This window comes from Loxodonta africana, chromosome 7, assembly GCF_030014295.1.
Source record: "Loxodonta africana isolate mLoxAfr1 chromosome 7, mLoxAfr1.hap2, whole genome shotgun sequence".
Lineage (NCBI taxonomy): Eukaryota > Metazoa > Chordata > Mammalia > Proboscidea > Elephantidae > Loxodonta > Loxodonta africana.
In genome coordinates, this window is record NC_087348.1 from 129,696,215 (window position 1) to 129,712,953 (window position 16,739).

General features: G+C 43.7%; 1 long non-coding RNA gene across 4 annotated transcripts in view; it reads left to right on the top strand.

Annotated features, from left to right (window-relative positions):
- Window positions 1-2,465: 2,465 nt before the first annotated feature.
- The window catches only part of LOC111752129 (uncharacterized), a 72,158-nt gene continuing 57,884 nt past the window's right edge, over window positions 2,466-16,739 (top strand). For all 4 annotated transcript variants that reach the window (XR_010322519.1, XR_010322517.1, XR_002787129.2 and 1 more), the window contains exons 1-2: window positions 2,466-3,541; window positions 5,894-6,091. This is a non-coding gene — a long non-coding RNA (uncharacterized LOC111752129). The remainder of the gene's footprint in view (window positions 3,542-5,893; window positions 6,092-16,739) is intronic.

The window sequence follows — 16,739 nt, forward strand, 5'->3', positions numbered from 1 at the left end:
TGTTGCCCCCAGTGTGACTTCTCTGAGCCCTACGACAATTGGTGGGTCTTAACTGTATCCTGTCTGTTTTCAATAGACTGTGCCCCCAGATGAAAAAGGTAAACAATCATTATTGAGGCAGCTTGAATATGGCTGTCTTGTTGAGTCCACAGGGTCACTGCAATCTCTTTCAACACACAAGCCCAAAAGAGACCCAGATGCCTTCAATTTACAGGCAAAGAATGAGGCCCAGTGAGGAAAGAACATTCCATGTTGCCAGCTTATTTTGGCCTTCCTTCCAAATACAGCCACCATCAGACCTTAAGGTTGGCTTCTGGGGAGGCTAAGGAATTTGGAGGAACTATTAGGGCTCTGTGGGTCCGGCATTAAAAGGTGACTAGGAAAAGAATAAGAAGATTCAAGAGTAAACTTAATACTCAAAAACGTGATCTCTGGGCTTCAGAATGATTTCACTTTTAGGCTGTTTAAAGAAAAAATGTGAACATAGAAAATCTTCACTAATGTGTTCTAAATAAGGAGAGCTATTAGCATTATTAAGGAGCCCTGGTTACCCAGTGGTTAAGTGCTCAGCTGTTAACCGAAAGGTTGGTGATTCAAACTCACCAGCCCCTCCATGGGAGAAAGATGTGGCAGTCTGTTTCTGTAAAGATATACAGCCTTGGAAATCCTATGCGGCACTTCTACTCTGGCCTATAGGTCGCTATGAGTTGTAATCGACTCAGTGGCAACAAGTTTGTTTGTTTTTTTCATTAGCATTGTTCGAACTCACCCAGAGAAGCCTCGGAAGACAGGATGGAGACCTGCCTTAAAAACCCTATGGAGTGCAGTTCTATTCTGCACACACGGTGTCTTAGTTATTTAGTGCTGCTATAACAGAAATACCACAAGTGGATGGTTTTAACAAAGAGAAATTTATTTTCTCACGGTCTAGTAGGCTACAACTCCAAATTCAGGGCATCAGCTCCAGGGGAAGGCTTTCTCTCTCTTTCGACTCCAGAGGGAGGCCCTTGTCATCAATCTTCCCTGGACTAGGAGCTTCTGCATGCAGAAGCCCTGGGTCCAAAGGATGCGCTCTGCTCCTGGCACTGCTTTCTTGGTGGTATGAGGTCCCCAACTCTCTGCTTGCTTCCCTTCCTTTTATCTCTTGTAAGATAAAAAGTGATGCAGGCCACACCCCAGGGAAACTCCCTTTACATTGGATCAGGGATGTGACCTGAGCAAGGGTGTTACATCCTACCCTAATCGTCTTTAACCACAGGCAGAGATTATGATTTATAACACATACGAAAAGCACAAAATGGAGGACAATCACACAATGCTGGTAATCATGTCCTAACCAAGCTGACATATATTTGGGGGGGACACAATTCAATCCATGACACATGGCATCGCCATAATGGCAACCAACACACTTTAACATTGTAGGGAACTGGATAGAGTTGTTTTTATCCAAATTTGTGACTGTGAGAGCAAGTTTAGAAAAAAGAAATGCAAACAAATGATGTCATCCAAGGGTGCTCCTGTATTTATTTGGATGGACACAACTGTTTCATTGCTCCATGTAAGGCAAATGCATGGGTGCACTATGCAGTTAAGCTACTGACATGGTTTAAGACCTTGCTTCTGCTTCTGCCATTAAATCTTTGCAGACATTTGAGAGGAGACCTGTAGGGAGACAAGATTTCATCATGGCCGCACTATGGTCAAGGCAGGCCCTTGGCTATGGCCCTGGAAACGGTCCCACTGGCTCCAAGCTGATGAGAACTGGCCCGGGTCTTAGGACAACAACTCTTTCAGCCTTGGACCCCAGAATAACAACTCCCATTGGCCTTGAGCACATGAGAAGGAGCCGTCCTCACTCGAGTTTGATTATGCTTAACTCCTGGGACTTATAAAAACAGCTGCATCCATCTTTTGTTTTTGTTCCCCTTTAACTTTCTCTGCCTCTTTGGCTCTGCGCGGAAAACACTCCAGCCGGCTGCCGCTGGAAAGAGCAGCTGCTTGCCCATGTAAGTTTCCCTGAATAAATGTATGAATCCGGAAAGGGCTATGTGTCAGTTCTTCGGATTATCTGTCAGGACACACAGTGAGGGTCTTTCCTTGCTGGGGCTGTCCCCCAATAAGACCCCTAAGAAATTTTTATTTTGATTAGATTTTTTTCTCTGTGTCAAAGAGAGTTACTGAGTTCTCAGAAAATGGAAATTAGCCCTGCTCAGAGAGTCTCAAGAAGCTGCATTTAAAAAATAACAGAAATGATGGGCTTTTCCTGTTTTACAAATCTTTATTCTCTGTCAGGGACAGCCAGCTGCTTTAGTGGAATTGCTGCCTGGGCACCAGAAGGAAAAAGGTTTGGCACCTGTCCAAGGAAATGCTATGATTTTAAGTGCAGTGAGGGACGTATGGGGCCCAGGACTTTTCCCCCAAGTACACAGCACAGTACAGTACAGTGTAACGATAATTAGAAAACCAGCCCACGTAGATTGGTTTTCTGCTTCTTGGGGACAAGTAGACAATATATATCAAAAGCTGTGAATTATGCATCTCCTTTACCCAGCAACTCTACTTTCAGTAATTTGTACGAAGGAAATAATAAAGGATATGGAAGGATCTTCATTTCAGCCTAGTTTATAACATACAAAAACCTGAAAGCAATCAATCTAAGTACTCACCAATTGAAGAGTGGATGTATAAATTAGATTCAATGAAATATTATACATCCCTTAAAAATTCTGTTGTAAAAATGTTTCTTGATATGAAAAGATGTTCATGATATTGTTGTGTTAAAAGAAGCCACAAATAATGCAGAATAAAGCATTAAGTTAAATGCATATTTGATACGGTTATGAATTGTTTTCTTCTTTTTGTCTGTGTTTTATGATTTTCTTCAGAATTTATTATATTTAAAAAAAGAAAGAAATGAAAACTGCCTACTGACTCTTTGTGAAAAGCAAGAAACTTTGTGACACTTCTTGTACTGAGAGGAAAAGCTGAATGAATGAAGAGGCAACAGGAAAAATGGAGAGTTCCTGGATTAGAAGATTTGGGAAGAAAGGAGAGAGGATCAGGGCATGAGGATAAGATAAGTTGCTGTTACAAAAAGACCCCAAAGACACTGGGCTTTCGTTAGGGGTGATGGCATAATTTGGGAATGGGTAAGGCTGATGGTTGAACAACATGATGAAGATAATTAATGTCACTGAGCTGTACCTGTGAAGATTGCTGAAATGGCAAATGTTTTATCACATATATATTTACCACAAACACACACACTCACACAAAAGACCCCAAATTCAGTGGTATAAATAACAAAATAATTTATTTCTCTCTCATCTTCAAGGTAAGCATTCCTGGACAGGGGCTGGAGCTGCTTCACTTCCTGGCGGACCAGGTTCCTTCCATCTCAAGGCTCCCCATTCTCCAGTGCCTTGTCTGCATGGCTGAGGCCGAGTCGCAGCCACATCTGGGAAGAGAGTATGGAGGAGGCTGCCACACTGTAAAGACAGCAGGCCAGAAGGGACCCATGTTCCTATACATCCCAGTGGTGAGAACTCCATCTGCGACTTCACCTAACTGCAAGGGAAGCTGACAAATGCAGTGTGGCTGGGCAGCCCCATGCCTGGCTTCAGTTCTACTTCCATGCAAAAAGGGCAGAGAGGGTCTTAGTGAACCACTAGCCATCTCTGTCACAGGCAGGCAAAGAGCTGAGTGTGGTCACAATGAGGACTGAGAGAAGGTATAAAAGAAATGGAAGCATAACCACTGCTGGCATCTTTCAAACAGTGTTTCCTACCTGATACATCAGGTGATGGTTCTCAATGTATGAGGTGGATGGTATGCAGGAGGGCTAAGCACTTCTGTTCATAACTCCCAGTGTACTAGCGTTACCCCTTTCTCCACACTCAGGAAAGAGTATCAGAATTCAAGTTAATGTGACATTCCTGTGAGGAGGACTCCACGGGCTTTTACCTGGACTTCTGCAGAAGCCTCCTCACTTATCTTCTCTATTCTTGTCCTACCTCCAATCTATTTTCTACCGCACAGCCATAGGGACCTTCTAAGACCAAATAAAAACACATCATTTCCCTGCTTTTAACCCTTTAGAGGCTTTTCACTGTTCTTTGCATAAGGTTTAAAACCTTTCTCTTGATTCACAATGCCCTCTCTGCAATATGGCCCCTTCCAAAGTCAACAGCCCCATTGCTTCAGCATTCTCCCAGTTATACTGGTTGTTTTGGCTCTTGAGTCTAAAGAAACTTTGTCTCCCACTTCAGGGCCTTTGCACATGCTGTTCTCCCTACCTAGAACACTCTTTCCTTTGCTCATTTCCTAGACAACTCATTCTCATCCTTCAAGTTCTCTGAGTAAACATCACTTCAGCACAGGGACTTCTCTGCCCCCCCCCAAAGAAGTAGCACCCCCATGCTGTACACTTCCATACCCTCTTGTACTTATAACTCTCATAACACATGTAGCTACTTATGTAATAATGTCTTCCTTATTTGACAATAAGGAACTCTGAGTACAGGGTCCAAATATGTCCTCTTGGACCTATGTTGATAAATAAAGCATTTGGAGTATTGGGCTGTGGTATTATCTTTTCAGATAAAACCCTTTAGAACCAGGTGGGAGTTGTTCTGGGGGAAGGCTGTCAGACATAGGAGGGAGGCTTTCCCTGAGGAATGGTAAAAGGTGAGCAAAGCTTTCACTGACCTTGAAGGAGGAATCTGAGTTACGTAGACCTTGAAGGAGGAATCTGAGTTACGTAGACATTGAAGAAGTGGAAATAAGTAGGAATCAGGTATTTCAGAAGGGGCAAGAAATAAATGTGTCTGACCTTGTCTTCAGAGCTTTTCAGGCCTCTGGGATATATTTGCATCCAGATATTATTTCCTATTTATAAATTAGCCTGGGAGGGGTAGGTAGGTGGCCTGAAGGAGAATGGAGAGTGTATTTGAGGGGGAGGGGAGGGAAACAATGAAAAATGTGTCCAATATTCAGTAAGTATTTTGTATGTCTATTAAATACATAGTTTGTGACAACTTACCAATGTGCAGGTGTGCTAGACACTTTTGGATGGGAGAGGCAGGTGATAGGTAGAGAGGGGGTTAAAAGCTCAAGGTCTGTGGAAGGACAGAGTGGAAACAACACTTTGCCTAGGCCAGGTGGGAGAAGGCAGCACCAAGGGGGTGAATTTGAACTAGGTCTTAAGAATGAATTGGAATTTTCCAATCAAAAAAGAGAAAAGAAAGGGCATTCCAGAAAACAGAGTAACAGGGGCTTGAAAAATCCCAGCATGCCTGGGCAACGCAAGAAGCTAGAGTGCAGTGTGTGTCAGGAACCAAGGTGGGAAGGCTGCGATAATAATAATAATAGCTGACGTTTTGCGGGTACTGCTTATGTGTCAGACACAGCTTAAGCACTTACCCATATTATCTCAGCTTGTAAGTGTAGAGCCAGGGTTTTGAGCCAGAGCCCACACTCAAGCAGAGTTCAGTTCTCCACATTGTCAAGGAGAATGAATGCCAGGCTAAGCTCCCAGGAGGGGTGAAGAGTTGGGCAAGATTTTACCCTTTGGAAAATGACGCATTTGACTGTGCTTTAGAAAGACCATTCTGAGAGCCATGTGGAGACAGGCTGTGCAACATCTCATGAGTGACAGAAAACAAGAGATACTGCCCTACCATCAGGAAACTGAAAGTCTTTGACAAACAAAACTCGCAAATGAGCCAATTAAATGCTGGAGTTATTACCACAGGATAGAATTGAATATGAGACCTGAAAGGGTTTAGAGAAAGCTGAGCAAGCTAATTGCATTGAACTGAATGCATTCATTTTAACTTGAGAGAAGGAAGTGTTGAGGAGTCCAAATAAGATTTTCTTTGCCTTTTTGCAGTGGAACGACCTCTATTTAGTCCCCAGAGAAGCTGAGAAACCAGAAGCCAACATCCTGCTCCACTTACCTGATTTTATGGAAGTGCAGCCCACAGCCACATGCAGCGTCGAGGTGAACTCTGATGAAGACAGCATGATCCAGAGCACGGATTTCAGAGCTCAAGTGCCACTCCACTGTTTACTCACTGGATGACTTTAGGTAAATTACCTGATTACTTTGTGCCTTAATTTTGTTACCTGTGAGATTCAGGTAATAGTGGTTGTATTAGTTCCCAAGGCTGCCACAACAAAGTACATACGTTAAAAAGCTGAAGTACATACCATGGTTCATAATAACAGGCGCTACTTTGCGACACACATCAAAACGTTACTATTATTATTTCTGTATTATGTTAAAGATGTTTTAGTGTATCTGGGAGCATTTCTTTAATGTTTTTTATGCACAGAAAGGTACACTATGTACTACACACTAAGACAAACATTTGACTAACTGATGTTAGACATGAACTGTACCTAACTGTTCTGAGTTACATACAAATTCGACTTAAAGACAGATTTAGGAACAGAACTCATTCGTAATCTGGGGACTGCCTGCACTGCAAAATGGGTGCCTTAAAGCAATAGAAATTTATTCTCTCACAGTTCTGGAGCCTAAAAGTTCACATTCAGGGTGTCGGTAAGGCAATGCTCCCTCCATGATCCTTTCATGCCTCTCCCTGCTTTTGGTAGCCCAGGTGTTCCTTGGTTTGTGGCAGCGTCACTCCAATCTCTGCCTCTGCATATGGTTGCCCTCCCTGTGTGTCTGTCTGTCTCTTCTCTCTTCTTGAAAGGACACCAGTCATACTGGATTAGGGCCTACGCTACTTCAGTATGACCTCATGTTAACTGATTACATCTGCAAATATGCTGTTTCCAAATGCGGTTGCATTGAGTTATTGGGGATTAGGACTTCAACATATATTTTTGAGGAACAGAAATCAACTCATAAAAGTAGTCCCTACCTCCCAGGTTTGCAGTGAGGATTAAGTAAATTGGTATATGCATGTATTTAGAGCAGTAGTAATTGTTATTATTGTCATCAATGGCATCATTCACTTGGGCTGGGATGGGAAAGAAGATGCTCTAGACCTTCAGTGCTTACTCCCCTCCCCCTCGCTCTAACCAGGCATGCCCCTGCTCTGTGCACTGCAAACTCAACCTTCCAGATCCATGCTGCCATGCAGATAGCCGTGGTGATGAGGGATACAGGAGCTCTGAGCACAGGGGAAGATTATCCAATAGGCAAGGTAAACATTGTGCTTACCTTGCTTACCAGATTATCTGTAGTGAACATCTTTGATGTGGTGAAACCCATGTGAAATTGTTCACTACAGATTAGTAAGTAAGCACAAATAAGTCTGTGCCTACCTTGCTTACTGGGTCATCTACCCCTGTCAGGGATTGTACATTTGAAAAGAGGCTTTGATTCTGTAGGAAGATGCTGTGGGGTCAGAAGAGGGGCCATACCTAGAAGCAGAGTCTTTGATGTGGTGAAAAAATGAGAAATTGTTCACTACGGATGATCTGGTAAGAAGGTAGGCACTGTGTTTACCTTGCCTATTGGATAATCCGCCCCTGTCCATGCACATATTGGGCATGATGATGATTAAACACTCATGTGCAGCACAGATTTGGGCCTGCATGTGCCAGTGCAGTGCTCTGCTGTTGGGGAGCCATTTGTGAGTCAGTTGGCATGGAGTTCCGAGGGCCTGCACACCAGGCCTACTGCGAGGTTGTCTGCTCCAGAAAAGGTAATGCAAGTTGCCAAGCAATGCAGAGAGGCCACAGCTGCCAGCTCTCAGGAATAGTACCTCCAGTTCCCACTAGGCCCATTTCAAATGCAAGGGCCTGGGAAGACCTCCAAAAGTATCATTTGGAGCCTCTATTTCCCAGTCCCAGCCTGTCCCACAAGTCACAGGATAGCGACTGCTGAGCACACCAAGTCTGTGCTTCCTGCTGGCAGAAACTGAAGTGTTCTCTGGACTGCTCATCCTATTAACCTACCCTGGTTTCTTAGGGCTCTTGGCTTCTTTAAATCCAGGCTCTCCTACATTTGGGAGTCATTTGTTTCTTCTGCTGTCCAGGATTCTGGCTTAAAGAATACAAACACAAAGAACTGAGTCAAGCGGGGCTCCAAATGTCACCTTTATTTCCCAAAGTGAGGGCTTGGCAGTAAACAATGTAGAATTGAGGCCAAAATGGAACCTTTATCACTTCCTTCCTCTGAATCAGACCTACCTTTTGTGGTAAAGACAGCCACAAATGCCTTGACCCTCCTCCTATCATGAGTAAGATCTGTGTCCCCTACTGCTGAATCTGGGTGGGATCTTTGACTGCTTTGGCCAATAGAACATGGGAGGAATCGACACTGTTCTAGTTTCCTAGCTGCTCCTGCTTCTGGTTTTTAGGAACATTCACTCTTGGAGCTATAAGTGGTGTGTGAGAAGTCTACCCTTCTGGAGGGAATTCGTAGTGAGGCTCTGAGACTACATGGAGAGGAAGAGGCATCCAGCTGAGCCCAGCCTTTCAGCCACACCTGCCTAGGTACCAGGCGTATGAGTGAACCCCCCAGCCCAGCCCAGTCACACCTGGTGAGGGGTAACATTGTGATATAAAGTGACTATTGTTTTAACCTATTAAGCTTTGGAGTAGTGAGTTACTCAGCAATAGGTAATCAGAACACTCACTCAGTCCCAGATGGAGAAACTGGAATACAGAGAGGAGAGGTCTAGCTTGACTGAACAGGCAGGTACTCTTTGGTTGTGCTGAAAGCCCAAGGAGAGCCCAGAGTCCAGTGAGTATTAGCCTTTTACCAATTTCATTAATCAGATAAACCTTTCTGGGAAGGCGAAAGTAAAAAGGTAGAGAGAAAGAGAAAGTACCCCTCTTTTTGGTCTTACTTAGTGCTGCCATCACAAAAAATACCACAAGTGAGTGGCTTTAAAGAACAGAAATTTATTGTCTTGCAGGTTTGGAAGCTAGAAGTCCAAATCGGCATTGGCTCTAGGGGAGAGTCCTTCCTTGTTGGTAACACCAAATGTTCCTTGGAGTCCCCTGTTGTTCCCTGGCATTTGCCTTCGCCCTGTGTGTTTGTCTCTGTGTCTATTTTGCTCTTTTTATAAGACACCACTTAGAAGTGATTAGGTTTAGGTTTAGTTATAGGTACACATATTTTTGGGTGACACAATCCAATCCATAACACCTTCCTAGGACTTCATGAGAGAGTGGAAGTATTTGTGGAAGTTTCTTCTGTGCAAACCTGGGGATGGAAGAGTAAATATTATTTGCTAACTGAAAAGCAGAAACAGGTTCTTTGGTTTGACTTTGCAAGGTAAAGATGTGCTTGGAACTCGTTAGATAGAATCTTAGTTTTCTCTTCCTAATTTGTCTTCAATCCAGATCAGACCAGTCCCATTATAAGCTCTCTTGGCACTTTTTATTTCTCCTTTAAGGTCTTTATCACAACTATAATTAATTGTTAGTAGGATTATCTGTTTAAAATCTCTCGCCTCTTCCACGAAAAAGTACCATGATGGCAGGAAGTTTGTTTTCCACAGAACAATGCCAGGCACCTAGCACAGTGCCTTGCTCATAAGTGATGCCTAGGGAGTATTTGTTGAGTGGACAAATGAATAAACAAGGTGTCCCTAATGTTCAGCTTGCTGAGCTCTGACCTCACGTACTCTTCAGGCCTCATCCTATGAGCCCACACTGCTCCTCTCCTGTTCCTCAGCCTCCATGTGGGGGCTTTTCTGCAAGGGGTTCACACCCTTGGCCTTGCCTGTGTGACCCACTTATAGCGCAATTATGCTTTCTTTAGTTTGCAATCAGTTGCATTGTGTCAGCAGGAGTAGCAGAAACATCTAAGCATCGGGAGGTAGATTTTTCTGTCCCCACCTTCTACCACTAAACTGGTTGTGTGACCCTAAGCAACTCATTTAACACATTCAATCCCAGCATCATCTTCCCTGCTCAGCCCTCTCCACAAGGGAGTTGTGGGAATCCAATCAGAAAATGGAAACCAAGACATTCTGTAAAGCTCTTCTGAAAAGTTGACATCAGCAGTGGAAGTATGCTCACACGATTTAAATAGTATCCAGACAAGTCCTTTGTCCGTGGCTCAGGAATTTGCTGCTTTGCAAAAGGAATGTGAAGTTGTTCTGGATAGCAGTTATGTGGGGGGGAGGGGGGATGTGGGGATGGCTGTGTGCATATATGTGTATTGTGCGTATGTGTGTGTGGATTTGTGTGTGTGTGAGCGTATGTGTATGTGTGTGTTGTACCCGGACATGTGCAGAAGCAGTGCTGCTGAGGTGGGTGCCCCTTTCAAATATCATATCCAGGGAATGATTCCTGGCCAATAAATTCCTTGTGACCCTGTAATTCCTGAGCATCTACTCCCTTCTCTGAATGTCATCCCTAGGGGCTTATGTTTCTCAAACAGTTCTGTAATCAATTAGAAGAGTTTGGCAAAAATCAATAAAAGCATCCTGTAAGAATCAATTAGTTGTATGAAGTTTACAATAAAGAGTATTGTAAATGCTATTACTCATTGTAAGTTGCATGTCACACATCTTTTATATCTGTAAAATTTGTGATAAGCCTATGGACGTATACACATGTATACATTTTTGCCCCCTTGGGGAGCTGTTGTTAAGCATGTACTGGCACAGGCTATCTGGGTAGTCGAGGCAGCAGCATCATTCATTGGGCTGTCTCTCTGTGTCTGAGCAACTGGACCACCACCTATAGCGGGGGCGTAGGGGCAGAAGGGGATATGAACTTTTAAATTTAGCAGGACAAGGCTAGGCAATTGCAATTATTGACTGTAATCTTTCCAGACCCTTGCCATGCCCCTCTGTAACAACCCCTGACGTCTCTTTTCTAGGGCTTGCTTCTTCGGTGCTCCAGTTTCCCCAGTAACTCTGAATGCCCTTCCCCCTTTAAGGGATCCCCCTTTAAGTCACCTCCTGCTTATACCCTGGCCCAAGCCTGAGCCCCATGTCCTGTGTCCTGCAAGGTGAATGTGTAAACACACATCAGAATGGTCCCAGTGTGCTTCTCTGTTGGTTAAACAGGCCCTCTGGGGAAGAGCAGTGTCTGGACAGACACCAGAAAGCTACTCTTGTGTTTCCATGCTTTAATTGCAAAGGCTTTCCTTGAGTTGCCTTTTATTACAAGCATAGATGCAAAGAGCCTACTGATTTCGCTAGGAAGCAGCTGACATCTCTGAAGTAGGTGCCTCCTGACTTGAGGAGTGTTAATTCTCAGTTGAGGACGGTATCTTTTCTGCCAGAGCCATTTCTCTAGGGCTGACTCTCCACTGCAAGATTCAATGGCTGTTTTTGTTTTCTTTTTAAGGGAGGGCTCACACCTCAGTTCACCAGATTATTTTTCATTTGAACAAGTGCACTCTTGGAAGACTCTGGGGGCAATGATTTTCCTGCCTGTCCTAGCAGCTTCTGGCTCTCAGGCAGCAGATCAGTTCCTGTACATCCTGCCTGTGTCACCAGATGCTCCTATCATTCAGCCACCTACCTAACTCAAAACCAAAAAACTAAAGCAGTTGCTGAGTCGATTCTGACTCATGGTGACCCCATGTGTGCAGAACAGAATGGCTTCAAAGGGTTTTCAAGGCTGTGACCTTTCTGAAGCAGATCGCCAGGCCCCTTTCTTCTGAGAGGCCTCTGTTGGGTTCAAACGACCAGTCTTTCCATTAGTAGTCAAACGCTTACCCATTTGCACCTCTCAGGAACTCCTACCTAACTCATGAGGGACCAGAGTGTTGGGGTGAGGTGCGGGGTGTAGGGGAAGGAGGCCACCTGTCTTTGCTCTGATCTCAGGCCTGACAATGAATGCACACTCTGCCTCTCAGACTCTGAGAGCTTTTACAGTGTTGCTTGAGATAATCATACTCCAGGAAGAATAAAGGCCTCCGTGTTTCGTGCCTGCTGCCTGAGCCTGGCATTGCTTCATACTCACTGTCCCCATCCCCGCACACCATAAAAAAATAGGTGGTCCTAATTGTTAAAATGTAAAATCTGCAAAGAAAAAAGCCTCTCAGTGAAAGTTTTGAGAGAGAAAGCCCTGTAACTAAGTGTATAAGGGTTTTTGCAGAACTGATAAGTCACCCAAAAATTAGTGCCGTAAAAAAATTGACATATTGATCCCATTGTTAGAGAAAAACATTGGTCAGGTGCTCATGTCATGCCATCCAATCAACTTTACTACAGCTGATAAGCTGGGAGTATTCATTGGAGAGCATGTTAACATCTTAATTCATGCATTCCATAATTTTATCATAAGCCACAGCATGGCTTCTGGGGATAACTGTTTAGCTTTTAATGGCAGGTGCCTCAAAGCAGAAGTCATGTGGTATTTCTCAACAGTTATTAAAATGGAGACACATATGAGGTTAACTAGAGAACATCTTCTGGTCCTTGGATCCAAATGAGACAGCTCCTGACCAGCGATTGTCATTAGCTTCTGTCAAGTTGGTCCCCGATTCATGGGGACCCCATACACAATGGAATGAAATGTTGCCCAGCCCTGCACCATCCCCACGATAGGTTGTGGATCGGACCCTTGTGACCCATAGGGTTTTCATTGGCTGATTTTTGCAAGCCTGTCTTAGTCTGGAAGCTCCACTGAAACCTGTTCATCTTCATAGCAACATGCAAGCCTCCACTGACAAACATGTGGTGGCTGCTCATGAGGTGCGTTGGCCAAGAATCGAACCCAGGTCTCTTACATGGAAGGGGAGAAGTCTACCACTGAACCAATGCTTGTATGCAATTCACATGGGAATGTGCTTCTCCACACACAAACGAGAAAGGCCCAGCTAATACCAGGTGCTCATAAGTTATAACTACTATTGTTTTACTGTGCTTGCATTGCATTGAATTGGACTCTGTTCCAGTTTTCTATGCACAGGGGTTTGCACGATGTTTTACAGCCATTACATCATGACTTTCTCGGGCTGGTTTACCTCCCTGGTGTCACCCAGGAGACTTAGAGCTTTCTAGGATGCTGAAACTAGAGCAGCCCCATTTCCCCTGGAGGCTCGTTTCTACACAGCGCTGATAGCACTTACCATGACCCAGCAGTGAAGCATGAGGCTGACTTACCTTCACCAGCCCCCACCCTGTCATGGCCGTGCCATTCGAACATTGCCCAAATGTTTGCAGCCACACGCAAATCCTGAACAAACAATTGCTCACAGAGTTAAATTGTTTGTGGTATTTAGTATTCTGTGCTGCTGTTGTCTCTCACACACTTTATGATTTTCAAATGCAACTGGCAGCAAGCATGTTTTTGGAGAGGGTCCACAGCAGAGAAGCAGTGTGTGTTGAGAACTTTTGGTCCATTCCAGCCCCCTGTCCTCCCTCCCCCACCTTGCACCTGATGTGGTTATTCCATACTAAAAATAGGAGTGTTATCACAGCTCTTCTGCAGGTGGGAAGCTTTGTGGAAAGAGAGAGATTGTTTTTTCCGGCTCCCTTCCCAAGTCCTTGGGTGCCAGATGGAGGGACGCTGTGTGATTATAATGGGTGTGCGTGGCAGGGTGGGGGGTGCACGCTCCACTTGTGCTCACAGCCATGGCCAGGCCAGGGCAGTAGAGCTTTCTGGGTTCTCTGCACTCACAGGATGATCTCACACTGCAGCAAAAAAAAAAAACTTGTATATGTTTTAAAAAAAGATCTTAGAAATCTGCTGAATTTTGCTCTTTTATTGCCATACTTGCGATAATACTTGGGAAAAAAAAGAGATTAGGGAATATTAGATGTAAATGTGTGGAGAATAAATTCTTAAGTATGTATTCAGTTCCTGCTCTATATAACGCAAGAAAGACTTTCCCAGCCATTGGACTACTGAAACCACCTCATAATGAAGTTCTGTGGTCACTGTCAAGGAGTTCACAGTCTAGTCCCAGAGTCTAAGAATAAATATACAAGTTTTAGTAATATAAGAAATAGTTCACAACAACAACTTTTTAGCATGTATAGAATTGTCTCTTATTTTTTCCAGAAAACCTCTCTGAGGAAAGTAGCTGGCACAACTATGCAAATATACCCAACTAAGCCATTAGTCCCTTGTCTTGGGAGGAATGGATGAGCAGGAGTGAGCTAAGGTGAGGGAGTGTGGTATAGGTGGTTGGATTTTCCAGGAAGCAAAAAAGTATGTCCTAAAAGAACCACTCTAGCCCTAAACTAAGAGTCCCTGGGTTATGCAGACAGTTAAGTGCTTGGCTACTAAGGGAAAGGTTGGCAATTTAAATCCACCCAGAGGTACCTCTCAAGAAAGGCCTGGTGATCTGCTTCCAAAGATCACAGCCACTGAAACCCCTACGGAGTTCTACCCCGACACACATGGGCTTGCCATGAATTGGAATCGGCTCCACAGTTTTGCTTTGTTTTGTTTTTGGTCTTGGCTGGATGCTAGATTCAAGTTGTGGCAATAAAGAATATCAGCACTGGCAAGATGTGGGAATGAGCTCTATTCAGAGTTACCGAAGGCATTTTGCCCCAGTACATTGTCATTTCTCCTGAATATGCTGCAATGGGCTTGATTACATTCCTTTGCAAGAGAGGATGTCTCTCCTGCCCAAAGTGATGGCAGGCACTTAGGAGAATATCCCGTATGATTCATTGTCAGCTAAGCTGCTACAATGAAAAAATCTCCCAATCAAGTGGATCAACATTTGTTAGGGGCTGTAGAGTCACTTACAACTGTGAGCAACCCTATGTACAACAGAATGAAACACTGCCTGGTCCTGGGCCATCCTCACAATCGTTATGTTTTGAGCCCATTGTTGCACACACTTTGTCAATCCATTTAGTTGAGGGTCTTCCTCTTTTTTGCTGACCCTCTACTCTACCAAGCATGATGTCCTTCTCTAGGGACTGATCCTTCCTGATAACATGTCCAAAGTATGTGAGATGAAGTGTTGTCATCCTCGTTTCTAAGGAACATTTTGGCTGTACTTCCTCCAAGACAGATGTGTTCATTCTTCTGGCAGTCCATGACATAGTCAATATTCTTGGCCAACACCATAATTCAAAGGCATCAATTCTTTTTCAGTCTTTCTTATCCATTGTCCAGCTTTCCCATACTCAAGAGGTGATTGAAAATATCATGGCTTGGGTCGGGTTCATCTTAGTCCTCAAGGTAACATCTTTGCTTTTTACACTTAAATTTAGAGAGGTCTTTTGCAGCAGGTCTGCTAATGCAATATGTGATTTGATTTCTTGACTGCTGCTCTCATGGGTATTAACTGTGGATCCTAGTAAAATGAAATTCTTGATAACTTCAATATTTTTTCCATTTATCATGATGTTGCTTATTGGTCCAGTTGTGAGGATTTTTTTTTTTTCTCTTTATGTTGAGGTGTAATCCATACTGAAGGCTATAGTCTTTGACTTTTATCAGCAACTGCTTCAAGTCCTCTTCAATTTCAGCAAGAAAGATTGTGTCATCTGCATACTGCAGATTGTTAGTGATTCTTCCTCCAATCCTGATGGTGCGTTCTTCTTCATACAGTCCAGCTTCTTGAATTATTTGCTCAGAATACAGATTGAATAAGGATACAACTCTGACACACACCTTTCCCGATTTTAAGACTCCTGTTCTATGTACAGGTTCTGGATGAGCACAATTAACTGTTCTGGAATTCCCATTCTTTGAAATGTTATCCATAATTTGTTATGATCCACACAGTCAAATACCTTTGCATAGTCAATAAAACACAGGTAAACATCTTTCTGGTATTCTCTGCTTTCAGCCAAGATCCATCTGATATCAGCAATGATATTCCTCGTTCCACGTCCTTTTCTCAATCAAGCTTGAATTTCTGGCAGTTTCCTGTTGAAGTACTGCTGCAACCATTTTTCAATTTTCTTCAGCATAATTTTACTTGTATGTGATATCAACGGTATTGTTTGATAATTTTTGAATTCTTTTGGATCACCTTTCTTTGGAATATGCACAAATATGGATCTCTTCCAGTGGGTCGGCTAGGTAGCTAGCTGTCTTCTAAATTTCTTGGTATAGATGAGTGAGCACGTCTAGCACTGCATCTGTTGAAACATCTCAACTGCATTCCTTCAATTCCTGGAGCCTTGTTTTTCACCAGTGCCTCCAGTGCAGCTTGAACTTCTTCCTTCAGTACCACTGGCTCTTGGTCATATCCTACTTTCTGAAATGATTGAATGTCGCTCAATTCTTTTTGGTACAGTGACTCTGTGTATTCCTTCCATCTTCTTTTGATGCTTCCTGTGTTGTTCAATATTTTGCCCATATCCACTAAAAAAGCCATTGCCATCGAGTAGATTCCTACTTATAGCAACCCTATAGGACAGCGTAGAACTGCCTTATAGGGTTCCCAAGGAGAGGCTGGTGGATTCGAACTGCTGACCTTTTGGTTAGCACCCGAACTCGGAACCACTGTGTCATCAGGGCTCCATTTTGCCCACAGAATTCTTCAATTTTGCAACTTGAGGCTTGAACTTTTACTTCTTTCAGCTTGTAGAACACTAAGTGTGTTCTCCCCTTTTGGTTTTCTAACTCCAGGTCTTTGCACATTTTATGATAATATTTTGTCTTCTCCTACTACCCTTTGAAATCTTCTGTTCAGCTCTTTTACTTCATCATTTCTTCCATTCCAACACGTGTCTGTCAATTTGTTGTACTGTGGTGGCTTGTGTGTTGCTGTGATGCTGGAAGCTATGCCACCAGTATTTCAAATATGAGCAGAGTCACCCATGGTAGGCAGAGTCACCCATGGTAGGCAGGTTTCAGCTGAGCTTCCA